This window comes from Pleurodeles waltl, chromosome 8 (genome assembly GCF_031143425.1).
Source record: "Pleurodeles waltl isolate 20211129_DDA chromosome 8, aPleWal1.hap1.20221129, whole genome shotgun sequence".
In the NCBI taxonomy this organism is placed as follows: Eukaryota; Metazoa; Chordata; class Amphibia; order Caudata; family Salamandridae; genus Pleurodeles; species Pleurodeles waltl.
The window spans coordinates 949,330,837-949,357,550 of NC_090447.1; positions in this window are offsets into that span (position 1 = coordinate 949,330,837).

Here is a 26,714-nt window from a genome sequence, read left to right on the forward strand (position 1 = left end):
CGATCACCAAAGCATGTCCACTACAGATACCCACACAGACCCCAAACCAAATATCACACAAGGACCTTGACACTCACCCATTGCACATGATGGCACACACATATGCAATAATCATGCCTATACACCCATGCAGGACCCCTACCCAACGTCACCAGACAGGAGGTTAAAGACATATCCAGTCCCCCCACAGAAGAGGCCCACAGTGATGACAGGATCTCTGCACAACTGGATCAAGATGACCAGCCCGGCCCATCAGAGACCTCGGGACAGTCGGTTCCCCTAACACTGGCACAAGCCACCACAGAGCTTCCCCCCTCAGGAAACACCAGCACAGCACCCACCCAGCGGGCCCATCCCTCTGTCCCCAGGACACGTCAAGCAGCAGTGTGTCCACCACTACAGGGAACCCAGGCAAACCCACCACCCCAAGAAAATCAGGGACCTGGGGGCAGTGGGTACACAGTTCAGCGGACAGAGGAACAGGAAAACAGGGGAACTGGGAGGACAGCTGTGCAAACGGGGGGAACGACAGGCCTAGGGAACCCACTCTCCACGAGGCCCTCTCCACCATCATGGGAGCGTACCATCATTCCCAGGAGACAATGGCAACGGTACTGGCCAACTTTCAGGAAACGCAACGGCTGCAGGAGGAACACTATCTGGGGATCAGGGAGGAACTGAAGTACATTAACATCACCCTGGTCACCATTGTAGGGGTGCTGAAGGACCTTGTCAACACCAGGAGGGACACTGTGGCACAACAGGGGGCCCCTGATACTAGCCTGTATGATGAACAGCCCTCCACCTCCGCCGGCACTAGTGGAAAGGAGGCACCGCCACAGGACCACGACACCAGCACCCCACCCCCTGCAGATTGAGAGCCACCCCGCAAACGGTCCTTGAGATCCAGGAACAAGACAGAGAACATTGCCAAGACCCATGCCAGGAAACGAGGCCCCTCTGAATATCACCCTTCTGTTCCACTTTGTCACCCTGTCCATCCATCAACTGCCCTTGCTCCACTTCCTATGCCCCTTTGGACAATGCACCTGTGAAACAAATAGACTGGACTCTGCCATGGACATTCCTCCACCATCACCCCTGCCCATTTTACACCCCCCTCCATTTATTTGCACAGAAATAAATACCCTTGAATCGCAAAACAATCTGGAGTCAGTCTGTGCTTCACTAATGTGTAATTGCAATAACTATGGAATGTAGCAATGTCAATTTAATTGTCCACATACTGATGAAACACAGCTGCAGGTCTTGAGGAAATATAGCAGAGGGCACAAAGTGGGACCCACATCAGTTAAATGGAAAGTCAAAGTGACAAGTCAGGGTCCATACATGTGGTGAAAATGACAGACATCTGATAGCTCAAACAATAGTATGAGATGTGTGAGGCAGTGACATCTTCTTACCTGTGTCTCACTGGAAGTATTGCTGGATAACATTGTTTCTGTTGTCAATATCATCTTCTTCTGCCTCCTCTTCTTCACTGTCCACAGGCTCCACAGCTGCCACAAGACCTCCAGCTGGACCATCCTCCTGCAGAAAAGCCAGGTTGTGCAGCATACAGCAGGCCACGATGATCTGGCACACCTTCTTTGGTGAATAGTAGAGAGAAACACCTGTCATATGGAGATACCGGAACCTGGCCTTCAGGGGGCCGAAGGTCCGTTCGATCACCCTCCTAGTTCGCCCATGTGCCTCATTGTGGCGTTCCTCTGCCCTTGTCCTGGGATTTCTCACTGGGGCCAGTAGCCATGACAGGTTGGGGTACCCAGAGTCCCCTGCAAATGTCGAGGGACAACTGTTAGACACACACTAACCCGTAGGGACAACCCCACACCCAGATGCCTATTCACACTGTATAGGGTCCTTGTCCTCACCTATTAGCCACACACGGTGCCTCTGGAGTTGCCCCATCACATAAGGGAGGCTGCTATTCCTCAGAATGTAAGCGTCATGCACTGAGCCAGGAAATCTGGCGTTCACATGGGAGAAGTACTGGTCGGCCAAACACACCATCTGCACATTCACTGAGTGATAGCTTTTCCGGATTCTGCACACCTGTTCACTCCTGTGTGGGGGTACCAATGCCACATGTGTCCCATCAATGGCACCTATGATGTTGGGGATATGTCCCAGAGTATAGAAGTCACCTTTTACTGTAGGCAAATCCTCTACCTAAGGGAAAATGGTGTAGCTGCTCATGTGTTTCAGCAGGGCAGACAACACTCTGGACAGCACGTTAGAGAACATTGGCTGGGACATCCCTGATGCAATGGCCACTGTTGTTTGAAAAGACCCACTTGCCAGGAAATGGAGTACTGACAGGACCTGCACTAGAGGGGGTATCCCTGTGGGATGGCGGATAGCTGACATCAGGTCTGGCTCCAACTGGGCACACAGTTCATGGATTGTTGCACGATCAAGTCTGTAGGTTACTATTACGTGTCTCTCTTCCATTGTCGACAGGTCCACCAGCAGTCTGTACCTCGGAGGATGCCACCATCTCATCACCTGCCCCAGCGGACGTGCCCTATGGAGGAGAACAGCGAGCAGAGAGTCAGCCTACACTGAGATTTCACAAAATGTCATTTTCACACATTTATTAATCCGCAATGTTCCTGTGACTGTGTGTATGCAAGGCCTAGATAGGTGTGACGCAGTTATTATTAATGCCACCTGGCCCCCTGTAATGGCGGCTGCCTGACCTGTCAGGTGGGACAAGGGGATATGAGGTAACTGCGCTGGCGTTCTACACCGTCGCAGTAGGCGGTCGCAGACCGCAGCGCAATCCTGCATTGGTTAACATTGGACTCCATGGGTCCGAGGAGCCAGTGACGATGTACGCCGGCGGTGATGGTACGCACCGCCGCGGACGTGACTGCCATTTTCTGTCTGTTCCCTCACTTGATACCTGACCTTCAACAGGAGAGGACCTACACTGCAAATGCTGCTGTGACCTCAGTCTGGAAGCGACAATGGCTCATGTGTCTGGGGAAAGGGCCCCTGCCTTCACTTCAGAGGAGTTGGAGAAATTAGTGGATGGGGTCCTCCCCAGTACACACAACTGTACGGTCCTCCAGACAAACAGTTGAGTACACTGTGACCAGGCTGCATGGGCAATGCCTGTTTGGCGTGGGGTGGATGGAAGATATATGGGGGGGGGGACTGAGGCCTGCATGAGCGGACGGTGACTGTATGTGCATCAGGGCAAGGGTGGGACCGTGGGCCAATGAGTATGACGGTCCGGACGGGTAAAGATCTTCCTTTTCCCCTGTACTATTCATGTAGGTCAGCGCCCACCAGACGAAGGATATTTGGCGTGCCATCGCCAAGGATGTCCGGACCCTGGGGGTCCACCACAGACGGAGCACCCACTGACGGAAAAGATGGGAGGACATTCACCGCTGGAGTAAGAAAACAGCAGAGGCCCAGCTGGGAATGGCCTCCCAATGTGGGAGGGGTGCCCGTTGAACCATGACCACCCTGATGTTCCGGATCCTGGCGGTGGCGTATCCAGAGTTGGATGGGCGCTTGAGGCCATCACAGCAGCCACAAGGGGGTGAGTACAGTCACATTCATCTGACTCTGCGCGCATTACGAGGTGTCTGGGTGGGGGAGGTGGGCAGTGGGTTCCCGTAGGCCAGGGCGAACTTGGTAGGCAAGGTCCCTTGGGAGGCAGGTTCAGTGGAACCCCAACCCCACTAGTGGTTAGTGCCATCTACACCTAGTCAGGCTCCTGTGACTTCCATGTGTGCAGCAATCGGGCTTAGGCCTTGTACCCCATGGGCATGTGAATAATCTAGGAACAATAAGTGCATGGCATAGTGCAGAGGGCTGCTGTATATGTAGTGTCCGCCAACCGTAGTGGTGTTGCATGCACTGAACATGTCTTTCTTCTGTCATCCCCCCCTTTTTTTGGTCTCCCTGTTCTTGTGTGCAATAGCATCATCAGGCGGAGGAGCAGTGGCACCGGAGCAGGAGGGAGCTGCATCCCACTTGGCCCTGGAGGGCGAAACAACGAAGTCAGAAGCCCCAAGTGGGATGGAGGGTGAGGGGACACGAGGTGACAGCAGTGACAGCGACTCCTCCTCTGATGGGAGTTCCCTTGCGGTGGCGGGCCCCTCTGTTGTGCCCCCCACATCAACAGGTACAGCAGCCACCCCCCCTACCAGCATTGCCCTCCCAGCAGCCCCTCAGCGTGTGTCCTGTGCCCGCTCACCCAGGAGGGTGGGCATCTCCTTCTCCCCAGGCACCTCAGGCCCTGCCCCAGTCAGCCCTGCTGCCCTCAGTGAGGAGGCTATTGACCTCCTGAGATCCCTCACTGTTGGGCAGTCTACCATTCTGAATGCCATCCAGGGTGTTGAGAGGCATTTGTAACAAACAAATGCATACCTGGAGGGCATTCATTCTGACCAGGCGGCCCAACAGAGAGCATTTCAGGCTCTGGCCTCAGCACTGATGGCAGCCATTGTCCCTGTGTCCAGCCTGCGCCCTCCAACTTCCTCCACCCAGACCCAATCCCCTGTACCTCAGCCTATCCCAAGCACACCATCAGACGAGCATGCACACACCTCAACACACAAGGGTGGCTCAGGCACACATAAGCACCACACATCCCACAGGCACTCACACAAGCATCACACCCATGCACACATACCAACATCCACTGCCTCCACTGTGTCCCCCTCCTCCACGTCTCCTTCCCTCCCTGTCTCGTCTCCACTCACACCTGCATGCACTACATCTTCAGCCACTGCCTCCATCACCAGCACGCCCATCACCACACACCGCTCATGCGCACTCACCATCCCCACTACCATTCACACATCCCCAGTGTCCTCTCCCAGTGTGTCAGTGAGCCCTCATTCCAAAGTACACAAACGCAGCCACACACCCACCCAACAGCCATCCACCTCACATTACCCTCCAGCCCATGTACCTTCACCCAAATTCCGCAGACGTACTCCTCCTACAACCACTACCTCTCCTCTACTCCCAAACCCCCTCCATCTACCCGTCCCATTGTGTCTAAAAAACTTTTCCTGGCAAATATTAACCTCTTCCCTACACCTCCCCCCCTGTCCGTCCCCTAGGGCCAGGCTTTCCAGGTCCCAACCCAGTACCACAGCCACCACATCCCCAGGCACAGTGGTGCCAGCAACTGCGGGCTATTGGAGTGCGCCAAACATCAGGGCTACCAGTGTGCCACGGAGCAAGGGCAAGGACATTCCGCCACCTGCCAAGCTAAAAAAGTTGGCCACATCCCGGAGGAAGAAGTAGAAAACACCTGCCACCAAGGGGTCAGGGAAAACGAAAGGGGATAGTGGCAAGACAGCTGCGCCATCATCAAAGGTGGGGAAGGGCCAGAAACTGAAGGGCAGGTCAGGCAAGGGCATGGTGGCACTGACTGAGGGACCAGTGTCACACCTTCTTTCCAAGTCAACGCCAACCTGTACGGCAGAGAAGACCGCCACCTGCACCGCCACCTGCACCGCCACCTGCACTGCCCCCAGCACCGCTGCCACAGAGCCCGCCGCCAGCATCGCTGCCACAGAGCCCGCTGCCAGCACCGTCGCCACAGAGCCTGCAACCAGCACTGCCGCCAGGGAGACCGCAACCACCACTGCCACAGAGCCCACAACCAGCACCGCCACCACAGAGCCCGCCGCCAGCGCCGCTGCCACAGAGCCCACTGCCTGCACCGCTGCCACAGAGCCCGCCGCAAGCACTGCTGCCACAGAGCCCGCCGCAAGCACCGCTGCCACAGAGCCCGCCGCCAGTACCGCTGCCACAGAGCCCACCACCACCAATCTGCCACATAGCTCGCCATAAACACCGCTGCCACAGAGCCCACCGCAAGCACCGCCGCGACTGACACCGCTGCAAGCACCGCCAGCGGCCCTGCGACATCCTGAGCCAGTGGCACCACCGCAGACATGGCTGCCATCCCCAGTGGTCATTCGTCCGAGGCTGGTGGTGAGCTCCAGGAGCCTGGGCAGCTTCCATGAAGCATCACTTTCAGTGGAGAAAGACAACCACTACCTCAGTCCTTGGCAGGATGAAGCACTCTGGGCGCAAAGCCCATTCCAGAACCAGTGGAGACTGTTATCCACTTGTGAGACCGTGACTGTGTGCATAAAGTCATACATTCTGTGATACCTAAGGACCAAAAAGGATTTATGCCAAACAGAAGCACTTTCCATTGTCTCAGACACCTGGACCTTATTCTTTCTACATTGCAGGAATTTGTTTTCCTTAGATCTAGAGAAGCCTTTAGGTAAAGCACATTGCCTATTCACACACAAAGGCCCTCATTACAACATTGGCGGTAAAAGCCGCTTACCGCCGTGCAGAAGACCGCCAATACACCGCCGCGGCCGCTGAAGTCTGCCACAGCTATTATGACCCACTGCTCGGAATCCGCTGAAATATAGACACCCACACAAGTCCGCCACACCAAAGGTCAGTGATAAACCGGCGATAACAAATCCTCCACCGTCACGCCAACAGAAACACGCCCATGCTATCACGACCCACGAATCCACGCGGCAGTCTTTCAACCGTGGTATTCCATTGGCGGTACACACCGCCGTGCTCAAAATACACACACTTCTCCAAAACACCGCCACATTGGACAATTCAAAATACATACACCTGATACACATACAAACACCACTCCCACACTCCCAACACAATATAAAACACACAACCACATCACCCACAAACCCCTACGACCCAAAATCAGAGACGAAGGCGACAGAGAGAGACCACAGCAATAGAGAACCCCACCACACAGAGGCACAAAACACCATCACCCACACCACATCCACGCACAAAACACCAAACACCACTACACATCAGCACACTCATCACCACATACACCACCCCACACATCACCTACACCACCCCATGGCACGCCAAAGACACCCCAGGGTTTCCGAGGAGGAGCTCAGGGTTATGGTGGAGGAAATCGTACGGGTAGAGCCACAGCTATTTGGATCACAGGTGCAGCACACCTCTATAGCCAGGAAGATGGAGCTATGGCGAAGAATCGTGGACAGGGTCAACGCAGTGGGACAGCACCCAAGAAATCGAGAGGACATCAGGAAGAGGTGGAACGACCTACGGGGGAAGGTGCGTTCAGTGGTCTCCAGACACAACATCGCGATTCAGCGGACTAGCGGCGGACCCCCACCTCCTCCCCCACAACTAACAACATGGGAGGAGCAGGTCTTGACCATTATGCATCCAGAAGGCCTCGGAGGAGTCGGTGGAGGAATGGACACTGGTAAGTCAAATCTCAACTATCATATCCCCCACCCTACCTGCATGCTATCACACACACCCACCCCCTTCCCTATCACTCCAACTCCTCACTAATGTACTAATAACACAAACCACCCATCCCAACACCAAGCCCTGCATGACACAACTAAGCATGGACACCCATCACTAAAGCATGCCCACTGCACATACCCATAACACCCCCGAACTATCATCACACAAGCCCCCACACAGGAATGCTTGTACTGGGGTACACGCACACCCACCCATTGCACACCATGACACACACAGATGCAATAATCATGCTTTTACACCCCTGCAGGACCACTACGTAACGTCACCAGACAGGAGGGTGCAGACATCTCTACCCCACCCACAGAAGAGGCCCACAGTGATGACAGCAGCTCTGGCCAACTTGATCCAGATGACCAGCCCGGACCATCGTGGGCCTCAGGACAGTCGGCTCCCCTCGCACAGGCACAGCCCAACACTGACCTTCCACCCACTGGTAACACCAGCACAGCACTCACCCAGCGGGCCCATACCTCCGTCCCCAGGACACGTCAATCAGCTGTAATGGAAATGTATCACTCAGTTAGCAAATACTACTTCAAATTGACAGACAGGATAGAGGTAGAAGTGTGAAAGTGAATGTAATAGTAAAAAAATTGTTCTCACCTGTATGTCCCTGTTGTCAATGTCTTCTTCCTCTGCTTCCTCCTCATCACTGTCCACAGGCTCCACTGCTGCCACAACACCGTCATCTGGACCATCCCATCCTCCTGCAGAAAAGGCACCTGGCATCGCAAAGCAAGATTGTGAAGCGTCGAGCAGGCGATGATGATCTGGCACACCTTCCTTGGTGAGTAGAATAGGGAACCACCTGTCATATGGAGGCACCTGAACCTGGCCTTCAGGAGGCCGAATGTACGTTCGATCACCCTCCTAGTCTGCCCATGGGCCTCATTATAGCATTCCTCTGCCCTGGTCCTGGGATTCCTCACTGGGGTCAGTAGCCATGACAGGTTGGGGTAACCAGAGTCCCCTAATAGCCACACATGGTGCCTCTGGAGTTGACCCATCACATACGGGATGCTGCTATTCCGCAGGATGTAGGCGTCATGCACTGAGCCAGGGAACATAGCATTTACCTGCGAGATGTACTGGTCTGCCAAACATACCATCTGTACATTCATCGAATGATAACTCTTCCGGTTCTTGTACACCTGTTCACTCCTGTGGGGGGGGACCAAAGCCACATGGGTCACATCAATGGCACCTATGATGTTAGGGATATGTCACAGGGCATAGAAGTCACCTTTCACTGTAGCCAAATCCTCCACCTGAGGGAAAACAATGTAGCTCCTCACGTGTTTCAGCAGGGCAGACAACACTCTGGACAACACGTTGGAAAACATAGGCTGGGACATCCCTGATGCCATGGCCACTGTTGTTTTAAATGACCCACTTGCTAGGAAATGGAGCACTGATAGCACCTGCACTTGAGGGGGATTCCTGTGGGATGGCGGATTGGTGACATCAGGTCTGGCTCCAACTGGGTACACAGTTCCTGGATTGTGGCACGGTCAAACCTGTAGGTGATGATTAAATGTTGCTCCTCCATTGTTAACAGGTCCACCAGCGGTCGGTACACCGGAGGATTCCGCCATCTCCTCACATGTCCCAGCTGACGGTGCCTAGGAAGGACAACAGCGACCACAGAGTCAACAAATTCTGAGGTATGTACCCACAGCTACACAGAACATGACACTAAATACAAAATCCTTCCTGTATGTGTGTTGAGTGTAGGCCTAGGTATGTGTGACGCAGTTGTAAATGAAGCCATGTGGGCCCCTGAAATGGCGGCTGCGTGGCCTCTAAAGTGGGAAAATGGGATGTGAGGTAACTGCGCTGGCGTTGTACACCGTCGAGGTAGGCGGTCAAAGACCGCGGCACAATGCTGCATTGGTTAACATTGGACCCTATGGGTCCCAGGAGCCAATGACGAAGTGCGCCGGCGGTGATGATACGCACCGCCGCGGATGTGACCGCCATTTTCTATCTGTTCAATCACTCGATACCTGATCTTCGACAGGAGAGGACCTACACTACAAGTGCTGCTGTGACCTCGGTCTGGAATAGACAATGGCTGGTGCGTCTGGGGAAAGGGCCCCTGCCTTCACTGCACAGGAGTTGAAGAAGCTCGTGGATGGGGTCCTCCCCCAGTACACGCTCCTCTACGGTCCTCCAGACCAACAGGTAAGTACACAGGGAGCACGTTGTATGGGCTATGCCTGGGTGGAGAGGGCTGGATGTCAGTAGGAAGGGGGCAGAGTTCTGCGAGCATGAAGAAGTGTGATTGCATGTGACACATGGCAAGGGCAGGGATGTGGGCCACTCACTTCGACGGTGCTGTTGCTAATGACTTCTCTTCTTCCCCTGTACATGTCATGTAGGTCAGCGCCCACCAGAAGAAGGATATTTGGTGTGCCATCGCCAAGGACGTCCGGACCCTGGGGGTCCACCAGAGACGGAGCACCCACTGCCGTAAAATATGGGAGGACATTCGCCGCTGGAGCAAGAAGACGGCGAAGGCTCAGCTGGGGATTGGCTCCCAACGTGGGAGGGGTGCCCATCGCACCATGACCCCCCTGATGTTCCGGATCCTGGCGGTGGCCTACCCTGAGTTGGATGGGCGCATGAGGGCATCACAGCAGACACAAGGGGGTGAGTACACTCACATTCTCATGAATTTGCACGCAGTGGAGGGGTCTGGGTGGGGGAGGACGGCTGTGGGTTTCCCTAGGCCAGGGCGAGTTCCGTAGGCTAGGCCCCTCCGGAATGCAGGCCATGTACCACTCCACCCCACCTCTGTAGAGTGCCAAGTACAGGTATACATGCCCCTGTGTCATCTATGTGGGTAGCTGACACTCATAGCCATGTAGGCCGTATCCCTGGAACTGCATCTGTAGAGGCCAAGAGAACGGCGTAGTGCAGTGGGCTGCTGTGTCTGTATTGTCCGCCAACGGTAGCGGTAAGCCATGCACTCAACCTGCCTTTCTTCTGTTTCCCCACCCCTTTTTGTGTTCTCCCTGTTCTTTTGTGCATCAGCATCATCAGGCGGAGGTACAGTGGCACCGGAGCACGAGGGGGCTGCATCCCACATGGCCATGGAGGGCCACACCACGGACACAGAATACACCAGAGGGACGGAGGGCGAGGGGAGCTTCACTTCGGTCACCGGATCAGCAAACAGCGACACGGACTCGTCCTCCGATGGGAGCTCCCTTGTGGTGGCGGCACCATCTGTGCCTCCCACTTCTACAGGTACAGCCGCCAACCCCCCCTACCAGCACCGCCCTCCCAGCAGCCCCTCAGCCTTTGCTCCGTGCCCGCTCATCCAGGAGTGTGGGCATCACCTTCGCACCAGGCTCCTCAGCCCCTGCCCCTGTCACCCCTGCTGCCCTCAGTGAGGAGGCCATTGACCTCCTCAGGTCACTCACTGTTGGGCATTCTACCATTGTGAATGCCGTCCAGGGTGTAGAAAGGGAGTTGCAACACACTAATGCATTCCTGGAGGGCATTCATTCTGGTCAGGCTGCCCATCATCGAACCCTGCAATCTCTGGCCTCAGCACTGATGGCAGCCGTTGTCCCTGTGTCTAGCCTCCCCCCTCCAACTTCCTCCACCCAGACCCAGACCCAATCCCCTGTACCGCAGCCTATCCCAAGCACACCATCAGACCAGCCTGCACACACCTCAACACACAAGGGCAGCTCAGGCAAACATAGGCACCACACATCCCACAGGTACTCACACAAGCATCACCCACATACAGACACAACAACATCCACTGTCTCCACTGTGTCCCCCTCCTCGTCATTTTCCTCCCCCCTCCCAGTGTCGTCCACACTCTCACCTGCATGCACTACCACTACAGCCACTATGACTCGCACCAGAACACCCAGCACCACACCCCGCTCACCTGCACTCACCACCCCCACTACCATTTACACGTCCCCTGTGTCCTCTCCCAGTGTGTCTGTGATGCCCCCTCCCAAAGTACACAAATGCGGGAACCCACACACCCAACATCCATCCACCTCACAACAGCCTCCAGAACCTGCACCTGCACCCAAATCATCTAAAGTTACACCTCCTACAACCACCTCCTCTTCCTCCACTCCCAGACCCCCTCCAGCTACCCATACCAGCGTTCGTCAGAAACTCTTCCTGAGCAACCTTGACCTCTGTCCCACCACCCCCATCCCTCCAATTCATAGGTCCCATACTAGCACCTCAGCCAAAAAAAGTCCGGCACCACTGGTGCGTGTTAGAGGTATGTGGAGTGCACCGGCCACCAGGGCAGCCAGTGTGACACGGAGCCAAAGCACTGCCAGTCCACCCCCTGTAAAGCACCAGAAGTTGGACAGTGCCCGACGGGAGAGGGGGAAGACTCCTGCCGGCAAAGCTGCTCACAAGGGTGCTGGGGGGAGTGTTGAGTCAGCTGTGACCCCTCCCAAGGTGGTGAAGGGGCAGAAGAAGTCTCCAAAGTCTGGTAAGAGCAGCACGGCGGAGAAGGCCGCCATCCTCCCCACTGGCCAGGACGCCACCGCCAGCCCCATCGTCACTGGTCCGGAGACCACCGCCAGAGTCAGTGCCCTGGAGGGCAGCCCTATCGTCACTGGTCCGGAGACCACCGCCAGAGTCAGTGCCCTGGAGGGCAGCGCTATTGTCACTGGTCTGGAGACCACCACCTGAGTCAGTGCCCTGGAGGGCAGCCCTATCGTCACTGTCGTCACTGGTCCGGAGACCACCGCCAGAGTCAGTGCCCTGGAGGGCAGCACTATTGTCACTGGTCCGGAGACCACCGCCAGAGTCAGTGCCCTGGAGGGCAGCACTATCATCACTGGTCTGGAGACCACCGCCAGCGTCAGTGCCCTGGAGGGCCCCGGCAGCCACAGCCCTGCTGGGCACTGAGGGACCGTCATGCCACACACCGCTGCACAGGTCACAGACAGCAAAGTCAAGCACCGCTGAACATGGCAAGCACCGCTGAACAGGGCAAAGACCGCCATGGCAAGCACCGCTGAACAGGGCAAGCACCGCTGAACAGGGCACAGACCGCCATGACAAGCACCGCTGAACAGGGCAAGCACCGCTGAACAGGGCAAGCACCACTGAACAGGGCAAAGACCGCCATGGCAAGCACCGCTGAACAGGGCAAGCACCGCTGAACAGGGCAAAGACCGCCATGGCAAGCACCGCTGAACAGGGCAAGCACCGCTGAACAGGGCAAAGACCGCCATGGCAAGCACCGCTAAACAGGCCAAGCACCGCCAACTCAAGCACTGTTAGCCCATGTGCAGCTGGGATAGTGACAAAACTGGGACCGTCATGGGGAGCGTGATGCACTCTAGGCACCAGTCCCACTCCAGAACAAGTGGAGAACTGCATCCACTACCTGAATCCTTCACAGGATGAAGCACTCTGGGCACCAGTCCCCCTCCAGAACCATTGGAGAACTGCATCCACTACCTGAATCCTTCACAGGATGAAGCACTCTGGGCACCAGTCCTCCTCCAGAACCAGTGGAGAACTGCATCCACTACCTGAATCCTTCACAGGATGAAGCACTCTGGGCACCAGTCCCCCTCCAGAACCATTGGAGAACTGCATTCACTACCTGAATCCTTCATAGGATGAAGCACTCTGGGCACCAGTCCTCCTCCAGAACCAGTGGAGACTGTTATCCACTTGAGAGACTGTGGCTTTGCACTCCCCAGAATTGATCAGTGGGCAAAACACCCACTGTAGAGAGTTGAGAGACTGTGGCTTTGCACTCCCCAGGATTGATCAGTGGGCAAACCACCCACTGTAGAGACTTGAGAGACTGTGGCTTTGCACTCCCCAGGATGGTACAGTGGGCAAACCACCCACTGTAGAGACTTGAGAGACTGTGGCTTTGCACTCCCCAGGATGGTACAGTGGGCAAACCACCCACTGTAGAGACTTGAGAGACTGTGGCTTTGCACTCCCCAGGATTGATCAGTGGGCAAACCACCGACTGTAGAGACTTGAGAGACTGTGGCTTTGCACTCCCCATGATGGTACAGTGGGCAACCCACCCACTGTGGAGACTTGAGAGACTGTGGCTTTGCACTCCCCAGGATGGTACAGTGGGCAAACCACTCACTGTAGAGACTTGAGAGACTGTGGCTTTGCACTCCCCAGGATACATCAATGGGCATGAAGCCACGTCGTGGATCTGGCATTGTGCACACATCCGGCTGAGGTGCCTCCCCTTCCCTTCCCCCTGAGGTGCCTGTTGTATTTCTATCTGATGCCCCTGCAGTGTTCTCTCCGTTTCTGGACAGGTATCGTGTGTGGGCCTCGCCCGTGCATTTTGGGCCCAGTGGTCCACGGACATTGAATTGTGCATACCTGCACTCCTAATCGTGATGTATATATTTGGAATGTGTATATATTTCTGTATATATGAGCTTACAATGGTTGTACTGATTCCCTTTTGTCTTTGCATTCTTCCGGGGGGGGTTGGGGGTTGTTACTGTGATGTTTGAAAATGCATTGGTGTGTGTGTTGTAGTGTGTGAGGGTCGGGGTGGGGGTGTTGCGTGTGTCCCCCCCTGACTTTTGCCCCCCCTATGTCGTAGGTGCAGTACTCACCGTTGTCTTCGGCGCTGCCGTTGCTGATGTTCGTAGAGGAGCAGGAAGACAAGCACAGGGAGTATTTGTAGTTGCGGCTCCATGGTGCCCTTCTTCCTCGTGGAGTGTGTTAAGGTGAGCGTTTTCCCATTGAAATGGCTGTTTCCGCCGTGTTTTTATCCACGGTGAATCCGCCCCGGAAAAGGTGGCGGATTGGCCTGTTGTAATACTGTGGGCGGTACATTGTCTTCAGCCTGTCTGTTGGTGGTGACCGCCGCGCTGCTTGTCTGTACCGCCGTGGCGGTCGGAGTGTTAAAGTGGCTGTCTATGTTGGGGGTTTCCGCATGGTCATAATTCCCTTTTTTTTCTGCCGGCCTGTTTGCGGTATCACTGCAGCTTTAACACCGTCCGCTAGGTTTGTAATGACCCCCAAAGTGTTGACTAAAATGAACTTCGGCCCTTATTTTGTTCCATCTCTCAATACTGTTTATACCTTCCTGTGGGAAGTAGTAAGGGTTAATGTCATAATATTGGCCTTTTTTACATTAGTAAGGGCACCATGCAGACCTTTTTTCACCCCTATTATTCTTAGGAGTAGGGTGATCACCATGAAGACAGAATGTTGTTATATGTGGATGATGTGCTTCTTTATATACAGAACCAGGATACCTCATTACCAAGACTTATGGAAATTCTTCCTGCCTTTGGGATTGAATATCACTACCCTGATTGGTGACCATGAAGCACAAACTTTGGTCCTAGGTGAATCTGCCCCTTTCACTGGTGGGACAGGGAGCACTGCTCTAAATGGTGCTCCTCCGCCAGGTGTGCATGTTTTTCTAAATTATCTGCATGTACTTCCATCTGCTTGTATCACGGACATTGAATTGGTGATCTCTAGCTTTTTTGGGGCTGGAGTAATACCTCAGGTTTCGTTTGCAAAATGTTGCCGGTCTCAGTATCATGCTGGGTTGGGCTGGGCAGATATAGAGCTCTACTAATGGGCAGCTCAGATGATCCCAAATAATGACTGGCTGCATGGAGACAGGCAAGACTCTCTGCAAACAATGGAGCTTCCTTGTAGTAAGTGCCATGGCCTACATACTATGTACTACTGGCGGGGGGTAATCCAGCACTCTCTTCCATCAGTGTCCAGAGTACCCCTGATGTGTCAGAATACACCACTGAAATCCATCAAGTGTTATAGTAGTCTCACTGCAACAACAATACTGTGGCAGGGTACATGTCCTCTGCAGGTGAGGTGCCTCCAGGGATTCAAGCAGTGGGACCTAATTGGTGTTTCAACTCTGGTGGAAATATGGAGACAGGACCACATCAAATCTTTCGCAGACTTATGAGAGTAACCATGTTTGTCATGCCTCCCAGTTTTATTGATACCTTTTGTTGAGGCAAGCCCTGACAGTTTATAGAGATAGATTGGGGCTGATTCCTTAGAAGACAAATTAGTGCTTGAAAAAAGGGGCATCTCACAACATTACCAAGCTCTGATAATTAATGGTCTTGATACACTTATGCAGCTTAGTGATTGAATGGACTTAGATGTAGGGTAATTTTATTATGTTGATTGGGGGGAGATCATGATGGTCCAAAGGTGCCTGGTGGTGTCCTTTCATTTGTGCCTCATCAAGGTTAAATATCTGCATAGATAGTAACTATTATTCAATGCAGCATCTCTGACACATTGGCATGTTTGCACCCCCTACTTGCACTAGATATAAATCTGCAGAAGGAACCTTTTTCTATATGATCTGGTCATGCCTGATTATAGTGAGATACTGGGAAACTATATGCTCTGTAACGGGAGAAGTATTTGGCTGTACAGTTCCAGTGGATCCCCAAAGGGCTCTTGCTGTACTCATCTATTTGAAGGTTTGGGGTTTCCGGTGGCCAACACAGATCGGCTAAGCCATTGGAAGGTTGCAGAGGCTTGTACAGTAATAGAGTGGATGAGGTGCATTGGATGTCTGTGCAAAGAGAGAGGACTTGGTTCACAGGCCTTTGGGAGTTAGTAAAAAACACAAGAAGATACCGGAAACTTGAATGCTTGAGTATATATGTTTATTTATTTCACAGCCTTGACAAAGTCTTGAAGACGAAACACGTGTCAGCTGTTTTTGTGCTGTTTGGACTTGTATTTGATTTTGGTCACTTGATTGGAATCAGCTGTAATAAATATCGAGTGTCACCTTCTTGCCGGACTTCGGTTCAATTCCTGAAGCACCACTTGGATCGACCATACGAAGTTACATTTTGGATGTGCCCTGGCCTTTTGTTCTAATTATACAGGTTACCACTCACTGTTTCCAGTGGGTGTTTCTTTGACACTTGAGGTGGCAGGTGCACGGCTAGCCTGGCACCCACTACTAGCTGTTGCTCGAAAAAGACTATCATTAACGAACCTTTGATAAACCTCTGTCAATGTGCGAATGCCTGTGGCATTCCCCACCTGTACATTTGCTGTAATTTTTGTGATTGAAGGGACTTAGATATAGGATAATTTTATTATGTTGATTGGGGGGAGACCATGATGGTCCAAAGGTGCCTGGTGCTGTCCTTTCATTTGTGCCTCATCCAGGTTAAATATCTGCATAGATAGTAACTATTATTCAAAGAAGCATCTCTGGCACATTAGCATGTTTGCACCCCCTACTTGCACTAGATATAAATCTGCAGAAGGAACCTTTTTCTATATGATCTGGTCATGCCTGATTGTAGTGAGATACTGGGAAACTATATGCTCTGTAACAGGAGAAGTATTTGGCTGTACAGTTCCAGTGGATCCCCAAAGGGCTCTTGCTGTACTCATCTATTTGAAGGTTTGGGGTTTCCGGTGGCCAAAACAGATCGGCTAAGCCATTGGAAGGATGCAGAGGCTCCTACAGTCATAGAGTGGATGAGGTGCGTGGATGTCTGTGCAAAGAGAGAGGACTTGGTTCACAGGCCTTTGGGAGTTAGTAAAAAAACACAAGAAGATACCGGAAAGCTTGCGGGACAATTCGCAGTCCTAACATATTTCTCCGCCAAATAAAATGTAATCTAAGGTGTTGAATTCAATATTCTGGGTTGAAATACATTGTTTAATGTACTGGATGCTCTAATTGCTGTGAAGCACTGTCTGGCTACTAACTGTTTTGTGTTATTAAATCTTGAAACCCCAATAAAATACTTTATGACAAAAATACAATTCATTAAAAACAAACCTTGGCTTAAGTCCTGGTATATTTGCCAAAAAGCGCCAGACTTTCACTAGCATGCCAGGCATTTAAGAAGTAGGAAAACAACATTTAATTGAGAAAAAACAGAATAAAATCCCTAAGCCAATTCATGAAAAAGGTGAAGAATCTATGAAGCTGCATGAAAACAAACTGGTCAAACTAGGATTAGGGAAACTGGAGATTGCAATTTTCATTAATTTTGATTGAAAATGTGGAAAGGAAAAAACAAAGCATCAAGATAATTAAATGGTTATCTTGACTTTACCATGATTTGAGGTTGAAAATGATAGAACTATAGAGTGAGGTAGTGTAAACCTGAAGTGTTTTACCCAGTAGCACTCAATTTCTCAATAGAATTTTCACTAACTTCAAAAACCCCAGATATAATGGGAGTCCAGATAACATTAAAGTAGTGTATGAAAACTTACAATATACAAATATGGGGAACCCATAATGAAAAACAAATCCTTTTTCTGGAGCTCAGACTCCACAGCAGGGCAAGACTAAATATTGTAGTCAGATAGGGCTCCAGAAGGCCAACAAATTTCACTGCTACCTTCAGCTGAAGGCCTTTCCCCCATGGCAAAAGTTTCTAGATAATAAAAACCAGAAAGTCTTGCCCATTGAGGTTGCACCAGTTCTAGGTTGGCTTTGCATGTTGTCTCTGTCGGGGCAGTGCTCCAAAATGGCATATTTCAACTTTTTTCTTCGGAAGCTGGAAAACCTGCTGCTGTTGACTTCTACAACTACCCGACTTTTATGTGATAAAGCACACTATGTGATAAAAGTACACCTTTTTTTGAAGAATGCAGCACACATTAAAGGAGGACGTAATGAGGAGAAGTAAATATATGTCTCCTTGTTACACCTCTGTCAGACAGGCACACGATTTTGGTACAAATTCAGGTTTACATGTCCTTGTAAATCTGGGCTGGTGTCAAAATACTAGAGTGGATGCAGTGGATGCCCATGCTCCATCCATGTAGCGCTTAATCAATGCAAAGTAACACAAGGAAGGGCTACGACCTGCATTGCATTACAATGTATTTACTGAGTCATGGAAAGCCACACAAAATGGCTTTTAATGGCTTAGTAAATGCCAAAAATGATTTTATGTCTGGTCTTTACCACAATCCAGATGCAAAATCACAGAAAATCTGGGCCTACATGTAAATCTACCAGTATCAATAATCAACCATGCTAGCAAAATGTAGCCCAGAAAAATGGAGAGACCACACCAAAGATGTACTGTGCTTCCAGTGCTAAAAGAAGGACTATAATTATACTTTAGAGGAGAGGTCAAATGATGACTAGCAAGAGAAAAGGAAAACAGCAGATATATGTTGTAGAAGACATAATGCAAAAAAGACAAATAATAAAGATAAAACTAGTGGAAGGATTACTTTAATATATACATGAGGACTACAGAAAAGAACACATCTCTTGTTGAGAGCAATGTCAAAAGTGCTACACCTTGGGAAGTTGAGGCCTTGCTAGCTCTGACTTCATCATAATTTTGCACTATGCACTGTTAATGAGACTGACCAATAAAGGGAAATACACATATTATGTGGCCTCTTTGGTTTGATATAAGGTATTTTTTAATTTGGAAGAAAAAGCCTAAAAGTATTTACTTATAAATTCCAGAGATATTTTCAATAGTTAATGTTCCTTTATACACATGCCATCGATTCCTGGAAGTGGACTGGGCACCTTAGAAGCAATTAAAGACTCTACATGAAACACATTTTCCCTGATTCAGAAGGTGTCTATGCTTTTGTGGTGGAGGCTCCTCAGTTGTGGCAGGATCTCCACACTTGTGGCATGATCTCCACAATGGAAAACTGCAGTGCAGAGATCTCACCACGATTGAGATCCTGCCATGACTGAGGAGCCACAGTCACAAGTGCGGAGGATCTTTGTAAATAGGGGCAATTATGTGCAGATAAAGCTCATCAGAAAATTACAGTAACAGATGAAAGTGAGCAAGGATGGGGTCTGCCCACAACAATGTTTAACTTATTTATAAATGATGCTTTGTATTTGATAAAGATGTTGATGCATAGTGATTCTTACATTCATCAGTCATTCAGCATTCAACTACAGGACCTGAAGGTACTCCAAATATTGCTGTTTCAAGTTTATTATTATTGTTCTTGAAATACAATTGTAACTAATTCAGCACAAACCAAGTAGATGATTCTCAATGCATTCCAAAGGGAAACAGCTTTTATTATGCGATCGTAACCACGCAGGCTGTAACAAGGTAAGCATTACCATGCTTGTCTAAACCATGCAGGTTTTATGATTGAGGGTGGGGCGAGGGCAGAGTAATTTTTAGGACAGGATGGGTAGGTTTGAGGGTTCAGGGTGGGGTCGGTGATCTGGGTAGATTTTATGACAGGGTGGGGAAGGTTTTAGGGCTCCGGGTATGGGCAGGGGTCCATACTTCTACTGTTTACCCAAAATTCATAAGGGTAGAATGCCTCCCCCAGGACGCCCTATAGTATCTGGGTTGGGTTCGATTCTGGAACCCCTATCTATATTTTGTGACCATATTTTACAACCTCTGGTACACAGTTCATCTACCTACTTAAAAGAAACCAAAGATGTCCTGAACTTAATAGAAACTATTAATCTGACAGGACATATGCAGGGTATTATCACTCTGGATGTGGAAGCCCTGTACACCAATATTCCACAGACAGCTACTCTACAGGTTATTGAAACATCCTTACAGGAAATATCATCGGAATTGTCCACTCCGGTTTCCTTCATTACACAATGTGCGAAAATCGCACTCACAGAAAACGTCTTCCTCTTTGAGGATCAATTCTACCATCAGATCCGAGGAACTTCAATGGGGAGCACTTTTGCACCAAGTTTAGCATGCTTATATATGTATGACTTTGAGAAAAAGTACATACTACCGCGCAGTAATCCCTTCCTAGAGTCCATCAGGTTGTGGCGTCGCTACATTGACAACATTTTGATTATATGGCAGGGTCCATTATGAACTGCAGATCTTTTTGCTACGTGGATCAACACTCTTGACCCTTTTCTGAAATTTACTGCTACCATGTCTGCTACTCATTTACCTTTTTGGGATTTGATGATCACTATTACCAATGGTAAATTATCTACTAGTATTTACCATAAACCTACAGACCGGAATTCCCTCTTGTTATACGAGAGCCACCACCCTAAATCTCTACGGGATAACCTCCCGGTAGGCCAGTTTTTACGACTCAGACGTAATTGCAGTTCACCACATGAATTTGACTACCAGGCGGATGCACTTCAAGACAAGCTTCACAAACGTCACTACCCCTCCAAAATTGTGAAGCAGGCACGTAAAAGAGCTAGGAATAACAACAGGGAAGCCTTACTCACTACCATTGAGAAGGCACCCCAGACTAGATTAACATGTGTTTCCACCTATACTCCCCTGTCTAATCAAATCAAGAAATTGATTGGCAAACAATGGGCAATACTTACGAGTGGTGGTAATGATTTACCCAGACCTCTTTTTGCTTTTAAACGCACAGCCAATATCAAGGACATTGTAATACACACTCGACCACGACTCTCACGGGAAATTTCCACTCAAAGGGCGCTTTGGGATCTTCCCCCAGTGGAGGGCCACCATCCGTGTGGGACTTGTAATATCTGTTCTCTCACTGGACATTTGAAAACATTGCAGCTGAATCCCATAGGTACCTGGCGCCTCAAAAAACATACTAATTGTAATACCAAAAACTGCATTTACATGATCTCATGTCCATGTGCATTACGTTATATTGGTATGACCACTAGACCAGTCAAAATACGTATTAATGAACACAGAAGCAATATCAGGTGCAAGAGAATTACTACTAAACTTAGTGCCCATTTTCTCGAAGCATCTCACACACCTGATGATCTTTGGTGGGTAGTGCTGGACGTTACCTAAGCCCGCCCGAATGACCAAGGATATCTATTTAAGACTGAACAAAGATGGGTTTTTAGATAAGGGACTAATAACCATGGATTAAATGACAATATTCCATGGACATCTCTGTCCTAAGACACGACCATCCACTTCAAATACCTCCTCCGATGTTTTAGTGGTATTTATCACTTAAGACCTACATTAGGTCCCCTTTCCTTTGAGCTTTGAGTTCATAATTCATTATAATTCACTATATGCAGCTTTGATATGATATAAGGGTTATGAACTAATTTGTAGAGCACTTCCTCCAGTTGGGGACTTGTCAATTGTATAGTCATGTCTATACAATTTTTTTCTTTTTCTTTTTTGTGCTACAATATTTACACCTTAAAATCACAACACAGTTATGACAGTTTTTGTTAATTTTTCTTTTTATGAGACTCTTTGTTTCGTGATTAGTGACAATGCCGACCATGATCCTTTATGAGTCAGCACTCGTATCGGCGGCCGGGTCTTTTCCTGTTTTTTTAGTCCTTCTTTGATTTTTAGTCAGGACTCTGAACACTAGTCCGTCATTGATTTTTACTTGGATCGGCGCGCGCGAGCCGGAAGGAAGTGTCCTCCCGGCTCACGCGATTCTTCTTGTTTTTAAAAAGACTCTGATAGCGCCCACCGCACCATGTTACGGGACGCTGTTTAGAGAGTAGGTCCACCACCCAGGAACTCCGTCGTAATTGTAACTACGCTGTCACTTGAGCACTTATACCTAATTGGGCTGAATCCACGGCACGGGTTCACCTTCAGAGACGCTGTTATTTTGATCCGGCATTGATGATTTCTGCTTAGTGCGAATGGACTCCGATGGTCCTAGTCATTATAGCTACTACGCAATCCCTGTACTAGCAAGTTGTACTACAGCTGTTTTCAGCTTTAATTTTTTCTTTTTTCTTTTTCAATTGTTTATATGACAATCGTTCGTTACATTTATTATCATATCATCTGTGTTAATGCCGATGTTTTTATGCACAGTGATTATGAGAGTCCTGCCTAATGTGTGTCCCATGGAGCCTTTTCTCAATTTGGGGATGGTAAGCTGTGATACCCATGTGTGATTTCTCACGTTTTCACCTGGTGCTTGACCCAGTACACATGCATTTCTCTTTATTTTAATTTCCATTTTTCCACTAGATTGGTGGGTTCTCTGGCTTATTTATATGTATATGTCTGTTTCCTAGGGCGGCCTGACCAGTTCGACTTCAATGTAAGTGACTGCTTTTTTCCTAAAATAAGGACATAGTTAAATCACGACTGTTTCTTGGAGAAGACTCCTAACTTGTTGTACTTTTTGGTCCTGATGAAGTGTCAATGGATCCAACTGGACCGTAAGGACGCGAAACATGTTGGCCTTGGTGTAGAGGTACTATATTAATAGTCCCCTGGGTTTGTTCTTTTTTGAGAGTCATTTGAGCATTGCACTCTTGTGTGACTCTTACTCCCTTTTTAATCTTGGTCTCCATCCACCTTATACTTATTAAAGTTCATGACGTTTGGTGTGATGAATAACCAATTTTAATTATCTTTTCCTGCTCTCTCCAACCCTAGAAGACCTTAGTTGTAGGTTTTCACATTTGTTAATACTAGCAGAACAGTACGGCGTAAGAGCCCCCTTCGGGGAGCCCGTCAGGCGTTGCAGTGCCGGCCTGGCGAGGAGCATTTCCCAATGATGATGCCAATCATCCATTGTGATGCTTGAGGGCCCTTGCTCCTGAGGCCCTGGTCTCCTTAGGACACCAGAGTATTTTGGAACAGTGTACTCTAATTTATAGTTTTTAGGATAGAACAGGTTATGTTTTAGGGTTAAGTGAAGGGGTGTGGGATTGGGTAGTTTTTAGGTCAAGGCGGGGTAGGTTTTCTGATTCAGGTCAGGGGGTTGGGTCGTTTTTAGGACAGGGTGAGCTAAATTTTAGGTTTTGAGGTGGGGCAGGGGTGGGGTAGATTTCAGGATAGGGTGGAGTAGGTTTTAGGGTTCAGGGTGGGGCGGGATGTTCAGGGTCGTTTTTAGGACAGGGCAGGGTAGGTGTTAGGGTTTGGGGGTGGGGTGGGGGTAGTTTTTTGGACAGAGCGGGGTAGGTTTTAAGGTTGAGGGTGGGGGATCAAGGTAGTTTTTAGGACAGGGCAGGGTAGGTTTTAGGGGAAAGGGCAGGGGCGGGGTAGTTTTTAGAACGGGTGATGTATGCTTTATGGATCAGGGTGGGGGAGAGGATCGGGTAGGTGTTTAGAACAGGGTAGGGTAGGCTTTTGGGATCAGGGTGGGGCGGAGGATCGGGTAGTTTTTAGGACAGGGCAAGGTAGGTTTTAAAGTTTAGAGCAGGAGAGGGGGTCGGGGAAGTTTTTAGGAAGGGTAGTGTAGGTTTTAGGGATCAGGGTGGGGGCAGGGGTTCCGGGTAGTTTTTAGGGCAGGACGGGGTAGGTTTTAGGGTTCAGGACAGGGGTGGGGGTCTGGGTAGTTTTTAGGACAGGCAGGGTAGGTTTTAGGGTTTAAGGCAGGGGGTCAGAGTAGTTTTTGGGCAGGGTGTGGGAGGTTTAGGGTTTGGGGCGGGGGCTGGGGCGAGGATTGGGGTAGTTTATAGGCTAGGGTGGGGTAGGTTTTAAGGTTCAGCGTGAGGACTGGGGTTGGGGTCGTTTTTAGTACAGGGTGGGTAGGCTCTAGGATTTAGGGCAGGGGATCAGAGTTGTTTTTAGGACAGCGTGGGGTAGGTTTTAGGGTTCAAGGTAGGGGAGGGTGGTCAGGGTAGTTTTTAGGACAGGATTGGATAGGTTTTGAGGTTCAGGGCAGGGGGTCGGGATAGGTTTTAGGATAGGATGGGATAGGTTTTAGGGTTCAGGGTGAGGGCAGGGGTTGGGGTCATTTTTAGGACAGAACAGGGCAGGTTTTTGGGTTCAATGCTGGGGTGAGGGGGTCAAGGTAGTTTTTAGGACAGGGTAGGTTTTAGGGTTCAGTGCAGGGGCGAGGGTAGTTTTCAGAACAGGTTGGGGTAGGCTTAAGGGATCAAGGTGGGGCGGAGGACCGGGTAGTTTTTAGGACGGGGCAGGGTAGGTTTTAGGGTTCAGAGCAGAAGAAGGGGGTCGGAGAATTTTTTAGGCTGGGGTGGTGTAGGATTTATGGATCAGGGTGTGGGCAGGGTGTCCAAGCAGTTTTTAGGACGGGGCGGGGTAGGTTTAAGGGTTCATGACGCGGGGTCTGGGTAGTTTTTGGGATAGGGCGGGGTAGGTTTAAGGGTTTAGGTTGGGGGATCGGGTCGTTTTTATGACAGGGCAGGATAGGTTTTAGGGTTTAGGGCAGGTGGTCAGAGTAGTTTTTGGGCAGGGTGGGGTAGGCTTAGGGTTTGTGACGGAGGCTGGGGCGAGGGTGGGGGTAGTTTTTAGGATAGAGCAGGGTAGGTTTTAGGGTGAGGGCGGGGGTTAGGGTCATTTTTAGGACAGCATGGGATAGGTTTTAGTTTTCAAGGTCAGGAAGGGTGTTCAGGGCAGTTTTTAGGACAGGGCAGGGGGTCTGAATAGTTTTTGGACAGGGTGGGGTAGGTTTAGGGTTTGGGCGGGCTGTGGTGAGGGTATTTATGAGGACAGAGTGAGGTATGTTTTAGGGTTCAGAGTGAGGGCAGGGGTTGGGGTAGTTTTGAGGACAGGGTGGGGTAGGCTTTAGGGTTTAGGGCATGGGTTTGGGGTAGCCCTTAGGACAGGGTGGGGTAGGTTTTAGGGTTCAAGGTGGGGTGGTTGGTCAGTGTAGATTTATGGGCACGGCATGGTAACTTTTACAGCTCAGGGATGGGGTGGGGGACTCGGGGAAGGAGGTGGAAGTGACAGTTTAAGGGCTGGGTCACGGTGGATTCCATTGTATGGTATCAGGTATAAGGGGGCAGGGTGGGGGATAATTTACCTCGCATGTTCCTTTACCAAACATGCTTTTACAACAAAATCCATCGCAAAGTCATGCGTGGTAAAGACATGTGTGGCGAAGACACGTTCGTTGTGACTGCGTTCTTAAGGCATGCGTAGTTCAGGCACACATGAATCCATCATAAAACCCATTCCAAGGCTTTCGCTGTAAATACCTTTTTGGGATTTAGAAACTTTATAACATTTTTTAGTTTCAATTCCTTTCAATATCCAGCTTAGAAATATCCTGCCAGGCCTTTTATGGCAAACCGATGTTTTAATTATATTATTACGATGATTAGGATGATGATGATGATGAAGACTATTATTGTAAATGTTGTGGTTAAAGTTCTTCAGTTGTTGTTTTTCTTACTACAATACCACTACAACTACTACTACTAATACTACCACTGCTATTATTATTATTATTATTATTATTATTATTATTAATAATACTATTATTATTATACTTATTATTATTGTCTTTATTATTTTTGTTGCTGTTATTTGTAATACATTTTTCAAAGATTAAAATGTTGGAAGCCTGAGTTGTCCTCTAAGTTATTTAATCTCCTGAAACTGCAGATCACAGCAAACTTGAGTAGCATTCATTAACTTATGAAGCCATCATGTCTGGATTTGTTCACATTTCCCTGGATCCTGAGTTTGGAGCAAAATTGCATTAATCACAAATGTTGCTGGAAATCCATCACAGACTTGAGTTGGTCTGATCCTTGCAAATCTACTATGAGGTCACAACTGTTGGTGGCCTGTGTTTTTCAGTGTGATATATCTATTGAGAAAGACAGAACTGAAAGAACTGTGGATACAATCATAAAATCCATGGAAATCATCTCGAGTATGTAAAAAGTGCATACAGTGGGTTAGATTCAAATGGATTGGGTTAATGAATACATGAGCTTGATTTTATTGCTGCTTAAACAAATAAACAGCGAGAGGTCCTACTTGAATCTGCTGAAGCTATTCCATTATAACATCCCAGTGATAGAACTGAAACAAGAGAAGTTTGTGCTCGCAGCAGTCAGGGAATGTTGAAATGGATGGGAAATTAGGGCTTTATCAGGAGGTAGTGTTGTCTGCTTCCTTTCGTCTCTACACATAATTTAAGAGGATGGTGATGTAGTAGCTTTTTCTTGTTGGCTTACCATTAGGTACCCCTGGCATCAACCTTGCTAGCACTATTCATCCAGGTGATTAAGGCAGTGAAAACAAGGAAAGTTGTCAGGACTTTTCGAGCCCTATTTCCTGGTCAACCTCTCCAACACAAGTTCTTCTCTTGGAGCATCAGCAATACATTTCAGACAGTTTGTAGGTCTGAGGGTGTTACAAGAGATTCACGCTTTGATGTCCTGAGGGACAAATAAGTGTCTGAATTGCTTTTGAAATAAAGTATGAAAATCCCTTACCTCTACTCATTTCAACGCCTTTAGGAGTAATTTGTGACTGAGTTCTTTAAAACATACTTGAAAATCTTCAGGGTTTTTCAGTTGCTTCTAAGTGACACATGTGTGAAATCTATGACTTTCGATCCATGTGCCATACCTATGCATAGACAATGGTTGTCAATTGGGCCAAATGCATTTCTTGACATACTCATAGGACTGAAGCCCTGTGGGTGAAAAA